Source organism: Capricornis sumatraensis, chromosome 7, assembly GCF_032405125.1.
Source record: "Capricornis sumatraensis isolate serow.1 chromosome 7, serow.2, whole genome shotgun sequence".
In the NCBI taxonomy this organism is placed as follows: domain Eukaryota; kingdom Metazoa; phylum Chordata; class Mammalia; order Artiodactyla; family Bovidae; genus Capricornis; species Capricornis sumatraensis.
In genome coordinates this window covers 82,311,242-82,331,714 of record NC_091075.1, presented here as the reverse complement: position 1 = coordinate 82,331,714, position 20,473 = coordinate 82,311,242, and positions in this window count along the sequence as shown.

The window sequence follows — 20,473 nt, the reverse complement described above, 5'->3', positions numbered from 1 at the left end:
ATTTCAGTTGAGCTGTTTCAAATCCTAAAAGAGGATGCTGTTAAAGTGCTGCACTCAACATTCCAGCAAATTTGGAAAACTGAGCAGTGGCCACAAGACTGAAAAAAACTCAGTATCCATTTCAATCCCAAAGAAAAGCCATACCAAAGAATGCTCAAACTACTGCATAATTGCACTCATTTCACATGCTAGCAAAGTAATGCCCACAATTGTCCAAGCTAGGCTTAAAAGTACATAAACCAAGAACTTCAGGATGTTCAAGCTGGATTTAGAAAAGGCAGAGGAACCATAGATTAAATTGCCAACATCCATTGGATAATATAAAAATCAAGAGAATTCCAGAAAAAAACTACTTCTGCTTCATTGACTACACTGAAGTCTTTCACTTTGTGGATCACAACAAACTGTGGGAAATTTTTAAAGAGACGGGAATAGCAGACCACCTTATCTGCCTCCTGAGAAACAAGTATGCAGGTCAAGATGCAATTTAGAACCAGACATGGAACAACGGACAGGTACCAGATAGGGAAAGAAGTATAACAAGATTGTGTATTGTCACCCTGCTTATTTAACATAAATGCAGAGTTCAGTTCAGTCACTCAGTCATGTCCAACTGTTTGCGACCCCATGAATCGCAGAACGCCAGGCCTCCGTGTCCATCACCAACTCCCAGGGTTCACTCAATCACATTCTCTGTGATCCGCTTCTTTTCCTGCCCCCAATCCCTCCCAGCATCAGAGTCTTATTCAATGAGTCAACTCTTTGCATGAGGTGGCCAAAATACTAGAGTTTGAGCCTTAGCATCATTCCTTCCAAAGAAATCCCAGGGCTGATCTCCTTCAGAATGGACTGGTTGGATCTCCTTGCAGTCCAAGGGACTCTCAAGAGTCTTCTCCAACACCATAGTTCAAAAGCATGAATTCTTCAGCACTCAGCCTTTTTCACAGTCCAACTCTCACACCCAAACATGAACAGAGGAAAAAACATAGCCTTGACTAGACAGACCTTAGTTGGAAAAGTAATGTCTCTGCTTTTGAATATACTATCTAGGTTGGTCATAACTTTGCTTCCAAGGAGTAAGCATCTTTTAATTTCATGGCTGCAATCATCATCTGCAGTGATTTTGGAGCTCCCAAAAATAAAGTCTGACACTTTTTCCACTGTTTCCCCATCTATTTATCATGAAGGGATGGGACCAGATGCAATGATCTTTGTTTTCTGAATGTTGAGCTTTAAGCCAACTTTGTCACTCTCCACTTTCACTTTCATCAAGAGGCTTTCTAGCTCCTCTTCACTTTCTGCCATAAGGGTGGTGTCATCTGCATATCTGAGGTTATTGATATTTCTCCCATCAATCTTGATTCCAGCTTGTGTTTCTTCCAGCCCAGTGTTTCTCATTAGGTACTCTGCATATAAGTTAAATAAGCAGGGTGACAATATACAGACTTGGCGTACTCCTTTTCCTATTTGGAATCAGGCTGTTGTACCATGTCCAGTTCTAACTGTTGCTTCCTGACCTGCATACAGATTTCTCAACAGGCAGGTCAGGTGGTCTGGTATTCCCATCTCTTTCAGAATTTTCCACAGTTTATTGTGATCCACACAGTCAAAGGTTTTGGCGTAGTCAATAAAGCAGAAATAGATGAATTTCTGGAACTCTCTTGCTTTTCCGATGATCCAGCGGATGTTGAAAATTTGATCTCTGGTTCCTCTGCCTTTTCTAAAACCACCTTAAACATCAGGAAGTTTAGAGTTCATGTATTGCTGAAGCCTGGCTTAGAGAATTTTGAGCATTATTTACTAGCCTGTGAGATGAGTGCAATTGTTCGGTAGTTTGAGCATTCTTTGGCATTGCCTTTCTTTAGGATTGGAATGAAAACTGATCTTTTCCAGTCCTGTGGCCACTGTTGAGTTTTCCAAATTTACTGGCATATTGAGTGCAGCACTTTCACAGCATCATCTTTCAGGATTTGAAATAGCTCAACTGGAATTCCATCACCTCCACTAGCTGTGCTTGTAGTGATGCTTTCTAAGGCCCACTTGACTTCACATGCCAGTATGTCTGGCTCTAGATGAGTGACCACTCCATCGTGAGTATCTGGGTAGTGAAGCTCTTTTTTGAAGAGTTCTTCTGTGTATGCTTACCAACTCTTCTTAATATCTTCTGCTTCTGTTAGGTCCATACCATTTCTGTCCTTTATCGAGCCCATCTTTCCATGAAATATTGCCTTGTAATCTCTAATTTTCTTGAAGAGATCTCTAGTCTTTCTCATTCTGTTCTTTTCCTCTATTTCTTTGCATTGATCACTGAGGAAGGCTTTCTTATCTCTCCTTGCTATTCTTTGGAACTCTGCATTCAGATGCTTGTATCTTTCCTTTTCTCCTTTGCTTTTCACCTCTTTTCTTTTCACAGCTATTTGTAAGCCCTCCCCAGACAGCCGTTTTGCTTTTTTGCATTTCTTTTCCATGGAGATGGTCTTGATTCCTGTCTCCTGTACAATGTCACAAACCTCATTCCATAGTTCTTCAGGCACTCTATCTATCAGATCTAGGCCCTTAAATCTATTCCTCACTTCCACTGTATAATCATAAGGGATTTGATTGAGGTCATACCAGAATGGTGTAGCAGTTTACCCTACTTTCTTCAGTTTGAGTCTGAATTTGGTAATAAGGAGTTCATGATCTGAGCCACAGTCAGCTCCCGGTCTTGTTTTTGTTGACTGTACAGAGCTTCTCCATCTTTGCCTGCAAAGAATATAATCAATCTGATTTCGGTGTTGACCATCTGGTGATGTCCATGTGTAGAGTCTTCTCTTGTGTTGGAAGAAGTTGTTTGCTATGACCAGTGCATTTTCTTGGCAAAACTCTATTAGTCTTTCCGCTGCTTCATTCCACATTCCAAGGCCAAAATTTGCCTGTTACTCCAGGTGTTTCTTGACTTCCTACTTTTGCATTCCAGTCCCCTATAATGAAAAGAACATCTTTTTTTGGGTGTTAGTTCTAAAAGGTCTTGTATGTTTTCATAGAACCGTTCAACTTCACCTTATTCAGTGTTTCTGGTTGGGGCATAGACTTGGATTACTGTGATATTGAATGGGTTGCCTTGGAGACGAACAGAGATCATTCTGTCATTTTTGAGATTGCATCCAAGTATTGCATTTCAGACTCTTTTGTTGACCATGATGGCTACTCCATTTCTTCTGAGGGATTTCTGTCCACAGTAGTAGATATAATGGTCATCTGAGTTAAATTCAACCATTCCAGTCCATTTTAGTTCACTGATTCCTAGAATGTCGATGTTCACTCGTGACATCTCCTCTTTGACCGCTTCCAATTTGCCTTGATTCATGGACCTGACATTCCAGGTTCCTATGCAATATTGCCCTTTACAGCATCGAATCTTGCCTCTATTACCAGTCACATCCACAGCTGGGTATTGTTTTTGCTTTGGCTCCATCCCTTCATTCTTTCTGGAGTTATTTCTCCACTGATCTCCAGTAGCATATTGGGCACCTACTGACCTGGGGAGTTCCTCTATCAGTATCCTATTTTTGCCTTTTCATACTATTCATGGGGTTCTCAAGGCAAGAATACTGAAGTAGTTTGCCATTCCCTTCTCCAGTGGACCACATTTTGTCAGACCTCTCCATCATGACCAGCCAGTCTTGGGTTGCCCCATGGGCCTGGCTTAGTTTCATTGAGTTAGACAAGTCTGTGGTCCTAGTATGATTAGATTGACTAGTTTTCTGTGAGTACGGGTTCAGTGTGTTTGCCCTCTGATGCCCTACCATCTTACTTGGGTTTCTCTTACCTTGGGTGTGGGGTATCTCTTCACAGCTGCTCCAGCAAAGCACAGCCACTGCTCCTTACCTTGGATGAAGGGTATCTCCTCACCACCACCCTTCCTGACCTTCAGGTGGGATAGATGCTCTCGTCCCTCCTGTGCCTGCGCAGCCACCACTCGTTGAATGTGAGGTTGCTCCTCCCAGCCGCTGCCCCTGGCCTCTGGTGTGGTGTAGCTCCTTCCAGGTGCTGCCCCTGACCTCAGACGCCGGGTTGCTCCTCCAAGCCGCCCCTGACCTGGGACGTGGGGTAGCTCCTCTGGGCAGCTGCCCCTGGCCTCGGATGTGAGGTAGTTCCTCCCGGCTGCCGCTCCTGGCCTCGGATGTGGGGTAACTCCTCTTGGCCACACTTAGTGTGCCGTTTGCAGCCGCCCGCATTTATGCTGAGTACAACATGTGAAATGCCAGACTGGATAAAGCACAAAGCTGGAATCAAGATTATCAGGAGACTTATCAATAACCTCAGATATGCAGATGGCACCACCCTTATAGCAGAAAGTAAAGAGGAACTAAAGAGCCTCTCGATGAAGGTGAAAGAAGAGAGTGGAAAAACTGGCTTAAAACTCAACATTCAAAAAACTAAGATCATGGCATTGAGTCCCATCACTTCATAGCAAATAAGTGGGAAAACAATGGAAACAGTGAGAGACTATTTTCTTGGGCTCCAAAATCACTGCAGAAGAAAATAATAGGCTGTTATGTTGGAAAAAGTATCAGACATATAAGAGATTTGGAAATTATTCAGATTGGATAGGTCACTAAAGTTTTTTTTTTCCCATACAGCTGAAGATGTATCTAAATGATTTTATTGACAAGAGATAGGTTTAAGATCTATGTACCTAATCTGTCATTATTATCAAAAGCAGTTTATCCATCTTATGTTTTAATTGATTAACAGGTTGATAATAAAAAATAGAATTGAGTCAAAGCCAAAAAAGGTTTAGTCATTTTCTAAAATAAGTAAATTATCTTCTGTCAGATTGAGTAATCTATCAGAGAAACAAAACAAACAAACAAAGAAAAAGGTTGGCACATTAAAAGATTAAATAATTTTAATTCTCAAATTAATGTTTTTAACTGCAATGTATAAGGCAATATAGCGATATTTTCCAAAAGCAATCTAGTATTAAAACTGTGCCCATTTATTTTATAGTACTTGATTTTAATAGATCAATACTTTATGTTCTTAACACTTAATGTAGGGATCATTACTTGACTTTCCATATTGTAAAGTGGAGAACTCAGGTTTTAAAACCTCGAATGCCAAACCAGCTCAACAGACAACAGGGTAAACTCGTTAAACAAATAGGGTCTAAAATTGTATTTTAAGACAGAACTTTCTTTTCAAACAATTTAGATACATTGGTAAATTGTTATTCAGTTGGGCTTTGCCTTTTAGGCACAACATCTACACTAACAGAGTCCTACTGAAGGATTATTAAAAAATGACAACAACAAAAAAAAGCCTATCAAATTTTAAAACAATATAAGCATAAATAATAAAGGTTAAAATTTAACTATTGGAGAGATATACTTTTGAGTTTAGTAGCTTTTATTAAACCACAAATTATGAAAATCATCAAAATTATGAGTCAACCTTCAGAAAAATTCACAGAAACAGCTACCTGAGAAAAATTCCCTACATAAAATCAAAATTTAACTTTTTGTACCTCCATGTCATATCAAGTGTTCATTTATGTTTAATTATTTATTATGATCTTTCTACATGTTTTACTTTTTTTTAAGTATTGATTTCTTTTTAATTAAGAGAAAATTCTCTCCCAAATGACAAAAGTTACTTTAATGAGAACTAAAATTTGGCGAGTATAATAGACAACTGATTCCTTTATGACATGGGCTACAAACCAGTCCTGACTGAAAGTAATCAATAGCAAAGGACATTAAAAATATTTAAATTATTTATTAGGTGAGTCAATTTATATCAAATAAAACCAAAATTATTGCATAAATGATTAATCAAATTTATATCTCAAGTCAATAACTGCATAATTTGTAATATTTGTAAAAATAATTTATATGAGCTTGTAAATAATAGAAGTTTGCATTGTAATTATATAGATTTAGATTTAAGTTTAGAGAGATATTCTTCTTTTGTAAAATTTTTTTGTAAAAATGACAAATGACTTTTCTCATATCATCACCAGAAACATGTGTCTAAAAGTCAGCAACTTCATGATCACCATCTTTTCAGAACAGCTCTTCAGTCATAGAGTCAGTATTTCTTTGGCTGTATCCATAATGCTATCTTCATTGCTATATATTTATATTATTTTGAATAAACATTTTATACTAACATATATATCCCCAAACAAACAACACTTCTGTCAAAATACCTGAGAATAATCCTTTGTATTTTTTAAGAAATCATACTGCTACCTGAAAATAATTTTTTATTTCAGAATTTACTCTCTCAATACCACAAACTCTGGGATATTAGCATGATTTTCTCACTTTCTTTAAATGAAATCACTCTTAATGCTTATATTTAATGTCCATGCGTGTTGAAATGGAACACAAAATTCTTTCTTTTAAACTAAGAGGGTAACTAGACTGAATATATTGCCAAATATTGCAGATGCTTTTCTTCTTTTTTTTTGCAGGTGATTTTCTTTCAAAGCAAGTCAAAGTTGTTTGTTTTGGTATAGCTTTTGCCTGACAAAGAAACTTCAAACCTTATAAAATTTTGTTTTTCCTAAATGAGTTTCAGAGTAGGGGAATTTTTCTCTGATGTGTTTTTAGGTATACAATATAGAAAACAGAAATGGGTTGCCAAGAAAATCATTGGTTTCATTGAGTTTCATGTTCCAAATCCCACATGATATGCTTTGAAACATTCAAAACATGTCACTGGAACTGCAGTAGGTCATACCATTTGAAGAAGATATTTGTTCATTTATTTTGTTGTTGTTTAAAGCCACAGACAAGCTCAACCATTTTCAGAGAGCATGATTAGATAGCGGTATATCTGATTTTTGTATGGCTTCTTTTATTCTGCAAGGCTTAAAAAGCATATATTTAGGGTTTACCAAAAGGTTTGCTCCATTTTTTCTGTAAGATGGATGTAGTAGAGATTAGTTGTCCTTAACTTCATTTGAAACAGTTTTGTTGGATTGTATTGTGACAATTGTAACATCAGTTCAGTTCAGTTCAGTCGCTCAGTGGTGTCTGACTCTTTGCAACCCTATGAATCGCAGCACGTCAGGCCTCCCTGTCCATCACCATCTCCCGGAGTTCACTCAGACTCATGTCCATCGAGTCAGTGATGCCATCCAGCAATCTCATCCTTGGTCGTCCCCTTCTCCTCCTGCCCCCAATCCCTCCCAGCATCAGAGTCTTTCCCAATGAGTCAACTCTTCGCATGAGGTGGCCAAAGTACTGGAGTTTAGCTTTGGCATCATTCCTTCCAAAGAAATCCCAGGGCTGATCTCCTTCAGAATGGACTGGTTGAATCTCCTTGCAGTCCAAGGGACTCTCAAGAGTCTTCTCCAACACCACAGTTCAAAAGCACAAATTCTTCAGCGCTCAGCCTTCTTCACAGTCCAACTCTCACATCCATACATGACCACAGGAAAAACCTTAGCCTTGACTAGACGGACCTTAGTCGGTAAAGTAATGTCTCTGCTTTTGAATATACTCTCTAGGTTGGTCATAACTTTTCTTCCAAGGAGTAAGCGTCTTTTAGTAGGTTTTTGCAAATTTCTTTACCCAGTTAAAAAGGTCCTCTCATTTCTATTTTGCTGGAAGTTTTAAGTCCTAAATTGGTATTGCATTTTTTTTCCAATGGTTTTTGTGCATCTACTGATATGATCATGTGGTTTTTCTTTAGTCTGTTTTGACGTATTGCATGGACTGATTTTCACGTCCTGTGAGACTTTGTTTTTAGTGTCTGGATTGGACCTAGCTGGGCAGCACTTCTGCTTTGTCTGTTAGCTGGGCCGCAGTCATCTGGTGGCTGAGCTAGGATGAAACCTCCAAGATGGCTCATTCACATGACTGGGTATCAGCCAAGAGCTCAGCTGGAGGCTGTCAGCTGGAATGCTACATTTCTCTGTACATGGCTCTCCACATGGCTTTCAAGCATTGTGTGTGTATAAAACCAGAAGCTGCAAATCTCTTAGAATTTATCAGGATTCATTAAAAGAAAAAATCAAAATTAGCAAAATTTTGTGCAGCCATTTTAATATTGAAGATGGAAGAAAAAGCATTTGGGGCATATTATGCTTTATTATTTCAAGAAAACCAAAACACAACTTAAAAACAAACAATAAAGATGTGTGCCATGTATGAAGAAGGTGCTGTGATTGATGGAATGTGTCATAAGGTGTTTGCCAAGTGTTTTACTGGAGATTTCTTGCTGGATGATGCTTCCCTGGTGGCTCATATGATAAAGACTCTTCCTGCAATGAGGGAGGCCCATGTTCAATGCCTGAGTTAAGAAGATCCCCTTGAGATAGGGAATGGCTACTCACTCCAGTACTCTTGCCTGGAGAATCCCATAGACAGAATTGCCTGGCAAGCTACAGTCCATGTAGTTGCAACTTGTTGGACACAGCTGAGCAGCTAACACTTTTACTTTCTTTCACATGGAGAAGGTATTGTGAGAGATCAAATGTGTCAGAAGTGATTTGTCAAGCTGCATACTGGATATTCCTTTCTGAATGATGCTCCATAGTCTGGTAGACAAGTTGAAGTTGGTAGTGATCAAATCAAGACATTGTTAGTGTTAGTCTCTTGTGCTAAGTCAATTCAATTTTGTCTGACTTCCTTCAACTCCCTCTTCCTTCAATTTAGCCTGCCAGGCTCCTCTGTCCATGGGGTTCTCCAGGAAAGAATAGTGGAGTGGGTTGCCATTTCTTTCTCCAGAGGATCTTCCTGACTCAGGGATTGAACCTGGATCTCCTGTGGCTCCTGCATTGCAGGCAAATTCTTTACCTCTGAGCCACAGGGGAAGCCCATGCCTAAATAACTGACATACTCAAAATACCCAAGTCATGCATGGAAAATCATTTGCACCACCTTGGTTATGTTAGTCACTTTGATATTTGGGTTCCACATAAGTTAAGCCAAAACACACACACACACACACACCCACACACACACATACACATACACACACAACTGCTGCTACTGTTGCTAAGTCACTTCAGTCATGTCCGACTCTGTGCGACCCCAGAGATGGCAGCCCACCAGGCTCCCCCATCCCTGGGATTCTCGAAACAAAAACACTGGAGTGGGTTGCCATTTCCTTCTCCAATGCATGAAAATGAAAAGTGAAAGTGACGTCGCTAAGTTGTGCCCGACTCTTAGCGACCCCATGGACTGCAGCCCACCAGGCTCCTCTGCCCATGGGATTTTCCAGGCAAGGGTACTGGAGTGGGGCACCATTAAACTACTAGACTATATTTCCCCGTGTGTCTGTGATTCTCTACTTAAATGTAACAAAAGCATTGTTTGTTTGTTTTCAGGATTATCCACTGGTGGATACTCCTGTTACTCAAGCATTCTGTTTTTAAAACAAACTGTGACAGGTGATGAATAGTGAATACTGTACAGTAATGTGGAATGGAAGAGATTGTGGGCCAACTGAAATGAACCATTACCAACCACACCAAAGACCCGTCCTCATCCAAGGAAGATGTCATGTATATGGTGGAATTGATAGAAGTACTCTATTATGAGCTCCTTCTAGAAAATTAAATGATTAATTCCAGCCAGTGTTGTTCTTAATTATACTAATTGAAAGCAGCACTCGACAAACAGTATCCACAATTAGTCAACAGAAAACATACAATCTTCTATTAGGAAAACAATGACCAGGCAAAAACTATTAATTTGGCTAGGAATTTCTTATTCATCTACCATAGTCATCAGACATTGCACCTTTGGATGTCCATTTGTTTCAGTCTTTGCAAAATTATCTTAATGGAAAAAAAATTCAATTGACTGGAAGACTGTAAAAGGCACCTGGAACAGTTCTTTGCTCAAAAAGATAAAATGTTTTGGGAAGATGGAATTGTGAAGTTTCCTGCAAACTGGCAGAAGTTAGTGGAACAAAAAGGCGAAGATGCTGTTCAATAAAGTTCTTAGTAAAAATGAAAAATGTGTCTTTTATTTTTAATTAAAAACTCAAGGAAACTCTGGTCAACCCCAAGTTAACTGTGCTTCTCTCCAGCTCTTTTCTCTCTCTTTATGATGTTATTGTTGTTACAAATTGCTTTTGTACAATGTGTTCCTATTGATGTAGGTCAGTATTTATTATTTTTATGTATTTTAAAGCATATAGGAAATGCAAAAAGTGTTTTAAGCCAAAATTACAGTAATTCTAGTTTTTATGTTTATCTGTGTAGAAATCATTTTTTCTTCAAGTGGCTTTGATCTACCATTTTGTTTCCTCTTCTTTATCCTAAAGGACTGAATTTAACATTTCTTGTTGGGCATGTCTAATACCATCAAACTGTATTAGCTTTTGTATATCTGAGAATGTCTTAAATTTTCCTTTGTTTTTGTAGGTTGTTTTTGTTGAATATAGAATTCTTAATTTTACTTTCAGCACAATAAATATGTCTTCTTTCCTCCTGGCTTTTATGGTTTATAATAAAAAGTGAATTGTAAGTATTATTGAGAATTTCTTGCACTTATGTGTCACTTTCCTCTTGTTGCTGTCAATAATTTCTTTTTGACTTTTGCTTTTAACAGTTTAATTATAATGTGTTACTGTGAGCTGTAATTTAGAACTGATCCTTCTTGAAATTCCTTGATCTTAAATTTGGAATTTAATGATTTGCATCAAGTTTAGGATATTTGGGGACATTATTTATTTAAATATTATTTTGTTGCTTTCTTTCTCTCTTATGCTTATGAAACTTCCATAACAAGTGTTAGTGTGTCTGAAGGTATCTCACAGGCACCTTAAGCCATATTTATTTTTCTCCCTTCTTTTACTTTCTGCTCCTAAGATTACATGGTATTAATTGTCACATTTTCTAGTTTAATAATTCTTTATTAAACCTGCTTGAATCCACTGCTGAAGGACTTCATTTCACCCCTCTAAATGAAAATTTCATTTCAGTTACTGTATTTTCCAGGTCCAAATCTCTGTTTGCTTCATCTATATAATCTCTATTTTCATTATTGTTATTTCCCTTTAGCTCAAACAATAAAGAATCTGCCTATGAGGCAGGAGACCAGATTTTGATCCCTGGGTTGGGAAGTTCTTCTGAAGAAGGGAATGGCAATCCACTCCAGTATTCTTGCCTAGAGAATTCCATGGACAGAGAAGCCTGGTGGGCTACAGTGTGTGGGTTGCAAAGAGTCAGACACTACTGAGTGACTAACACACACACAAACACACCATTCCTTTGCCTTCGTTTAATTATTTGTCCAAGGGGTCCATCAACCCTCTAAGCAGAATTCATGTGAGAGTTCAAGTTCTTTTCTAGGGTGTCCCATATATGGCCTTCCTCTTGGATAATTTCTATTAATATGTTTTTTTAACAGTGAATAGACTATAGTTTCCTGTGTTTTTTTTTTTCCTGTTATTTAAAATTAATTTTGTTGTTGAGAGCTGTACGTTTTAAATAATATAATGTGCTAAATGTGGAAATCATATTCTCCCCCTTTTCTGGTGATTGCTTATGTTGCCAACACAGAGTTGTGATACTCCGTTTTTTTTAGTGACTTTTTCAAAGCGTTCAGCAAAGGCTATTTTTCCTGTTCTGTATGGCTAGTTGTCTCTCTTCTGTTCTCTCTGTAGTCAGCCAGTGACCTAACATAAGGAGAAGGGAAGGGTGGAGGGGAAGGGAATATTCCTTGTAATCAGTGCTATCAGGAAAGCTACTTCAGATGGAGGGGACAGAAACAATGGCTGTTCCTTGTACTGGCCACTCAAGCAGATGAAAAGACACAACCCTGATTCTTGGAGAATAAAGTCCTTATTGTCCAAACCAGAACCATAAAATGCAGGCCAAATCCCCCGTGACTACCTATCAGGCCTGGAAAATGGTGGTTGCTACCCTAAATACTGAGGGCTTGAGTCGTGTAGGACTCTTTGTGACCCCACGATCTGTCCATGGAATTCTCCAGGCCAGAATACTGGAGTGGGTTGCCATTCCCTTCTCCAGGGGATATTTCTGACACAGGAATGGAACCCGGGTCAACTACATTTCAGAAAGATTTTTTTTTACTGTCTTAGCTACCAGGGTATTGTCCTTGGTGTCGCAAAGAGTGGGACATGACTGAGAGACTTTCACTTTCACAAGCTACCAGGGAATCCCAACACTAAATACTGAAATTAATTAAAATTTACCAGATTCTTTATTAAGCAATCCCTTAATCCTGCAAATTTTGACTGGACTCCAGAATTTTAAAATAGTTGATTGTGATGATCCTTGCTGGCCGAATTATTGTTTCCATGGAGGGAATTAATTTGGACATTTCTTAGTCTGCCACCATTCATTTGGTTTTTTCCACTATTTATGTACCACTTTCATTAATACATGATAACAGAATGGGAGATATCATGTTTGATATTAAAAAAATAACAGATTTTAAAATAAATATTTTCATTTTAAAATGAAATAGGAAATCATCAAATGGTATTAATGCTAAATTCTCCAACATACAAAATACTAGTTCCTGAATAAATATTTCAAGGTCAAAGGGTATAAAATGTTATGTATAAAGCCTTTTAAATAATTTTTCAGGAGTGAAAAATGGATGGTTATATTCTTTTGTTTTCTCAAACATATATTTTCCCATAAATCCAGATTTTCAAGTCAGTTACTATATCAATATTTAAAGGTGTTTTATCTTGTATCCTTTTCCTATAATAATAAATAAAGTGAAACTCAATATATTGAAATAGAAACTGATTCCCTCTTATCATTATTATTTTCCTTTGTTTGGTTACATTCTTTGCTTTGTTTGATTACATTTTATGTTTAACACACATTTTTTCCTCCAGAGAAATTTAATGCGCATTCAAATTAACAATATCTCTAATTTTTTTACAATAAAAGGCTGTTGACCATAGAAATGGACATATGACAGGAAGTATGATGCAAGATTGTATAGCCTTTTGTTCTCAAGACTGTGGATATTGCTTTACCTTTATTTGCCTTTAAAAATTGTTGGAAAAACATCAAAAGATACACCTGGATTTTCTCTACTTCAGGTGGCCTGTATTCTGCCACCCCTCTCCCCCCCCACCCCACCCCCCACCCCCCACCCCCACCCCCACCCCCACCCCCGCACACACACACATACACACAGCACTTCTTTGGAAATCAAAAATAAAGTCCTATTTTGGGCCAGCAAAAGTATAATGAGGATGTATTGTAAGACCAATGTTTTCACTATGGCCTTATTATAAAATATGAGCTTGCCTGGTGGCTCAGAGTTTAAAGAGTCTGCCTGCAATGAGGGAGACCTGGGTTCGATCCCTGGGTCAGGAAGATCCCCTGGAGAAGGCAATGGCAACTCACTCAAGTATTCTTGCCTAGGAAATCCCATGGACACAGGAGCCTGGTGGCCTACAGTGCATGGGGTCACAAAGAGTCAGACACGACTGAGTGACTTTTTTTTTTTTCTTTCTGTCTTATTATGAAATATACACTTGACTTGAAATAGCCCTCTTACTGGGGTTTCCAATGGAGGGAAATATTTCTTCATCTCAGCTTAATGTCAAATTTCTGTTATATTCATTTAGTTTCTCAACTCCTGAGAGAGATGCATGTGTGGTTGATTTGTCTTTTTTTTCTTCTATAGGTTTTGTTTCCTTACTTGTAGCTTAAATGAGTTATATTTTCTCTATACTGTCTATGATGATCTCAGGTCTGTCCTTCCTGCCTGCAATTTAGTTTTGAACATAGAAGCTACTCTCCCTTATTATTGATATTGTTAAATAGCAGTACTATTTTAAAAACCCATTATTTAGCTATGAAGCTTTCTAGTTTAATGTGCCTTTTAATAAAATGCATAATTATTTAACAAATATATGCACATTTTATTGTTATTTACCAAAACAAAAACAAAAACAAAGAATACTTCTTCTGTTCGTTAATTGTGTTTTATTTTTGTGTTAACCACATTTCTCTCCCACATATGATAATTAATTTGTATGTTAAAGACTAGTCTAGATGTTGCTGTGAAGGTATTTTTTTTAAATGATTAGCATTTAGATCAGCTGACTTTCAGTAAAATGAATTATCATTTCTTTCCAAGGAAGAAAAAATTTGCCTATAGGTTGTCTTTTCATACTGTTCATGGGGTTGGCAAAAGAGAAAAGGAAAGATAAAACCATCTGAAAGCAGAGTTCCAAAGAAAAGTATGGACAAGTAAGAAAGCCTTAAGTGAACAATGCAAAGAAATAGAGGAAATCAACAGAATGGGAAATACTAGAGATCTATTCAAGAAAGTTAGAGATATGAAGGGAACATTTCATACAAAGATGGGCACAATAAAGGAAAGAAAAAGTATGGACCCAACAGAAGCAAAAGATATTAAGAGGTGACAAGAATACATGTAAAAACTCCAAAAAAAAAAAAAAAAAGTCTCAGTGACTCAAATAACCACAATGGTGTGATCACACATATAGCGAGACATCCTGGAGTGTGAAGTCAAGTTTACCTTAGGAAGCATCAGTATGAACAAAGCTAGTGGAAGTGATGGAATTCCAGTTGAGCTATTTCAAATTCTAAAAGTTGATGCTGTTAAAAGTCCTGCAGTCAATATGCCAGCATTTTGAAAATCTCAGCAGTGGCCACAGAATGGGAAAAGGTCAGTTTTCATTCCAATCCTAAAGTAGGGAAGTGCCAAAGAATGTTTAAACTACCACACAATTGCATTCATTTCACATGCTAGTAAGATAATGCTCAAAATTTTTCAAGCTAGGCTTCAACATTATGTGTACCAAGAACGTCCAGAAGTAAAAAATGGATTTAGAAAAGGCAAAGGAACCAATGATCAAATTGCCAACATCAATTGAATCATAGAAAAAACAAGAGAATTCCAGAAAAGAAAAACATCTATTCCTGCTTCATTGATTATGCTAAAGCGTTTGACTGTGTGGAAAATTATTAAAGAGTTGGGAATGCCAGACCATTTTATCTGCCTCCTGAGAAATCTGCATTAAGGTCAAGAAGCAACAGTTAGAACCAGACATGGAAACACAAACAGGTTCAAAATTGGAAAGGAGTATGTTAAGAAAGTATATTGTTACCATGCTTATTTAACTTATAGGAAGAGTACATCTATATCATGTGAAATATTGGGCTGGTTGAAACTCAAGCTGTAATCAAGATTGCCAGGAGAAATATCAATAATTTCAGATATGCAGATGACACCACACTGATCCCAGAAAGTGAGGAGGAACTAAAGAGCCCCTTAATTCAGGTAAAAGAGGAGAGTGAAAAAATTGGCTTAAATCTCAACATTAAAAACAAACAAACAAACAAAAAACTAAGATCATGGCATGCAGTTCCACCACCTCGAGGAAAATAGATGGGAAGAAAATAGAAACAGTGGCAGACTTTATTTTCTAGGGCTCCAAAATCACAGTGGACAATGATGCAGGCATGAAATTAAAACAAACAAACAAACAAACAAAAACAACAAAACACTTGCTCCTTGGAAGGAAATCTGTGACAAACCTGGACAGCAAAATAAAAAGCAGAGACATCATCAAAGGTCCATATAGTCAAAGCTATAGTTTTGTCAATAGTTTTTCCACATGTCATGTATGGATGTAACTGTTGAATCATAAAGATGGCTAAGAGCTGAAGAATTAATGCTTTTGAACTGTGGTGCTGGAGAAGACTCTTGAGAATCCCTTGGAACGCAAGGAGATCAAACCAATCAGTCCTAAAGGAAATCAGTCCTTAATATTCATTGGAAGGACTGATGATGAAGCTCCAATTATTTGGCCACCTGATGCCAAGAACTGACTTGTGGAAACAAGACCCTGATCCTTGGAAAGATGGAAGACAGGAGTAGAAAGGGGTGACAGAGGATGAAATGGTTGTATGGCATTGTCAGCTCAATGGACATGAGCTTGAGCAAACTCAAGGAGATAGTGAAGGACAGGAAAGCCTGGCATGCTGCAGTCCATGAGGTTTCAGAGTCAGACACGACTAAGTGACTGCACAACAACAGATTTCCTTTGGATTCTAAATAGCAACATCAACTTTGGCTCCTACCTAGTTCAGACTTGTTATTTCCCAGAATCACTTGAGTCAATTCCTTAAAGTAATTTCAGTGGCATAGACAGATGTAGATATAGATATGTATACACATGTGTACACCCTATAGTATATGTTAGTCACTCAGTCATATCCGACTCATTGTGGCCCCATGGACTATAGCCAACGAAGCTCCTCTGTGCATGGAATTCTCCTGAAAAGAATACTGGAGTGGGTAGCCATTCCCTTCTCCAAGGAATGTTCCCAACCCAGGAATCAAACCCAGGTCTCCCTCATAGCAGGCAAATTTGTTACAATTTGAGCTAGTAGAAATACTAACATTGAAGAGGCAGAGTAATTAGACATCAAAATGCCAAAATTCATTGTAACACAGAGAAAGTAAGGAAAGCTAAAGCCTTTTGACTGTGTGTATCACAACAAAGTGTGGGAAATTCCTAAAGAGATGGGAATACCAAACCACCTTCCCAAGAAACCTGTATGTGAATCAAGAAGTAACAGAAGAAGACATGGAACAATGGACTGGTTCAAAATTGGGAAAGGAGTACTTCAAGGCTGTATATTGTCACCCTGCTTATTTCATGTCTATGCAGAGTACATTATGCAAAATAGTTGGCTGGATGAATCAGAAGTTGGAATCAAAACTACTGGAAAAAACATCAACAATTTCAAATATGCAGATGATCCCACTCTAATGACAGAAAGTGAAGAGGAAGTAAAGAGCCTCTTGATTGGGGGTGAAAGAGTGAATGAAAAATCTGGCTTAAATCACGTTAAAAAGACTAAGATCATCGCTCTGGTCCCATCACTCCACGCCAAGTAGAAGGGAGAAAGGTGGAAAGAGGTACAGATATTATTTTCTTGGGCTCCAAAATCACTGCAGATAGTGACTGCAGCCACGAAATTGAAAGGTACTTGCTCCTTAAAAGGAAAGCTATGACGAACCTGGACACGGTATTAAAAAGCAGATACAACACTTTCTACAAAGGTCCATATAGTCAGATCTATGGCTTTTCCAGTAGTTGTGTATGTATGTGAACACTGGACCCTAAGGAAAGCTGAGATCCAAAAAATTGATGCTTTTGAATTGTAGTGTTGGAGAAGACTCTTAAGAGTCCCTTGGCGAGCAAGATCAAACCAGTCAGTCCTAAAGAAAGTCAACCCTGAATATTGGAAGGATTGGTGCTGAAGCTGCAATACTTTGGCCACATGATGGGAGGAGCCAACTCATTGAAAAATACCCTGATATTGGGAAAGATTGAAGGCAAAAGGAGAAGGGGGGTGACAGAGGATGAGACGGTTAGATAGCATTACTGACTCAATGGACATAAATTAGAGCAAAGTCGAGGTGAAGGTGAAAGACAGAGAAGCCCAGCATGCTGCAGTCAGTGCTGCAGTCCATGGAGTCACAAAGAATCAGAGAGGACATAGCCACGGAACAACAACAAATCTGCATATATCCCTATGTTTAATTTTCTGAAATCTTGGAGTCGTTTGAATTTAAATTAACTGACATTTCCAGTTTATCTAATTGTTTATTAGTAGTATGAAGTTGTAGATCATAAAAATTGTGGGGTTTATTTTAATAAGAAAACATTTTTTGAATCCTCTCAGAGTAATTAAATATTAAAGAAGTTTCAGTGCCATTTCATACCTTTATCCTCAAATAATGTTAGGATTAATAGTTACCATCTACTATCCTTTGCTTTCACCAACCTACCAATTTTTAATAAAAGGTAAATATGTGAAGCTTTGTCCCTTCCACTCACTATGGAGCACAGTATGGTATTTACCACTAATAAAATGAATGGATCTTTTATATTTTATACACAAATTATAGTAGTCCTAAATTATTGCATGTATAACTTCTTGAAATTTGTCTTTATCTTTCTACTTGTTTTATTTATTTATTTTTTTAATTTTAAAACTACAGACTGAGATAGTACCAGAAGTGTTTCACACAATTCTTTCAGTTTTATGTTCATATGCCATGGACAGAGGGGCCTGGTGGACACAGGGGTCACAAAGAATTGAACACAGCTGAGCAACTAACACACATACACAGAGCATTACTGTTTACATATTATGTTATTGTCTTTCTTTAGATAAATCTATAAAATGTATGTTAATGCATTTATTTCAACTAGTACAAGGAGAAATAAGAATAGTTTACTAGTAAAATTTTTGCTAATCATGCAATAAAATACATTTGATACATACTTTACTATACATGTCAGTATACTATACTATATTAACTCAAAGCAGTTTAACGGTATAGTCATTTCTAAATCAAAGTGGTTCCCTAACAACTTCAACACAATTAACTAATACTGATTTCTTTAAAATTATAAGCCAAAGATAGAAAAACCAGTTAATTACTTGAAGCATTTTTCAACTAATTGGATAATTTAGTACAATAAATTATATTACATTTTGCTGACAAAAGTCATTGTAGTCAAAGCTATGGTTTTCCAGTAATCATGTTTGGATGTGAGAGTTAGACCATAAAAAAGCCTGAGCACTAAAGAATTGATGGTTTTGAACTGTGGTGATGGAGAAAATTCTTGAGAGTCCCTTGAACAGCAAGGAGATAAAACCAGTCAATCCTAAAGGAAATCAACCCTGAATATTCATTGGGAGGACTGATACTGAAACTGAAGCTCCAATACTTTGGCCACATGATATGAAGAGCTGACTCATTGGAAAAGACCCTGATGCTGGGGAAAATTGAGGTAAAGAGGAGAAGGGGGTGAGTGAGGAAGAGATGGTTGGATGGTATCACCGACTCAATGGACATGAGTTTGAGCAAACTTGGGGAGATAGTGATGTACAGAGAAGCCTGACGTGCTGCAGTTCATGGGGTCGCAAAAAGTCAGATGCAATTTAGTGGCTGAACAAAACTCATTTGGAATGAGAAGTTGGCATACTTATTTTCTGGGAACAATATTTCATATTTTCAAATTTAATATGTTTTTGCACACTAATATGACTTGAAAATTCTTTGGAGTTGATATATATTCCTCTTGAAAATATACAGTTCTCTTGAACTCAGTCACTCAGTCGTGTCCACCTCTTTGCGACCGCATGAACAGTGGCCCATCAGGCTCCTCTGTCCATGGGATTCTCCAGGCAATATAACTGGAGTGGATTGCAATTCTCTTCTCTAGGATTTTTCCAACCCAGAGATCGAACCCAGATCTCCTGCCTTGCAGGCAAATTCTTTACAGTCTGAGCTACAAGGAAGATCTGAAATGATGCTAAAGACTCTTGTTTTTCCATTGATTTTATGTTAGTGAGGAATTCATAGTCAGAGCAATGTCAAAAATAAAACAATAAAACAAAAGCAAACATTCTTAATGTAAGATTTTTTTTTTTTCACTAGGCTTATTATGAAAGGTGAAGAGTTGATAGAAAGATCTAGGTATATTTTCCCTTGCTGGGGTCCAGCCCCTGCAGGATCCAGGGGAACCCTCAGGAGAAACAGCATTGGTGAGGAAAATGATTTAGAGAGAGAGATAATGAAAGAATGTTGTAGATAAGAAAACAGAAGAGAGAAAGAGGCTCGGGCTTCTTCAAAAGCAGAGGCCACTGTGCTCCAAGGGATCAGCCTGAAAAAAAAAGAGAGAGAAAGAAAGAAAGAGAGAAAGAAAAACACGGGGAGACCAGGCTTCTTCAGTGAGCGAGGCCTGTAACTTTATTTTCAAAAGGGACTTTCATACCTTGACTTGTACATAGAGGGAAATGAAAGATGTAAGTTCACGCAGAATCAGCCCAAACACTCCAGCAGTTTTGCCCTTATCGAAAAAATGACTTTTTCTGCAAACCTTTCCCATAAACCACGTTGCATACATTATTTTCTGGCCTTGGAGCCCTGTGAATATTTTATGACTCTCTTTTGATAAAGGCTGCTCAACCAGAAAACTTATTTTCCCTCAAAGTATTATTTATATTTCTAATCTATGTCAGCCTCAGAAAGTATTAAACAGAGTTACATTTCTCACTGAGCAAAGGTGCAGTGAGTTACAAGAAAGAACCAATTAGCTCAAAGGTCTGATGTGATTAATTCCAAGGGTACTGCTTGTTTTTCTTAAATTCCAACTACGTTAACTAATGCACTCCCAGGTGCACAGTGGATAAGAGAACTTAGCAGCAAGCATTGGCTCAACAATGAAATCCTACAGCAGCACTATTCTAATAGCTTTTAACTCTTTGAAAGGCTCTATATTTTTAGAATATTTTAGGCTTCCCGTGCCTCTCATGGTAAGGCCATGAATAATCACATGCATAGCTGCAAGAGTCTGGATAAACCTATCAGGCAAGCTAGAATGCTAACAGAGGGGATTTGAGTTGAAATATTCCCTTCATGCCCAAGAGACTTATTAGCTAGAGCCCTAATTTGATTTTCTCCAGAGAAAT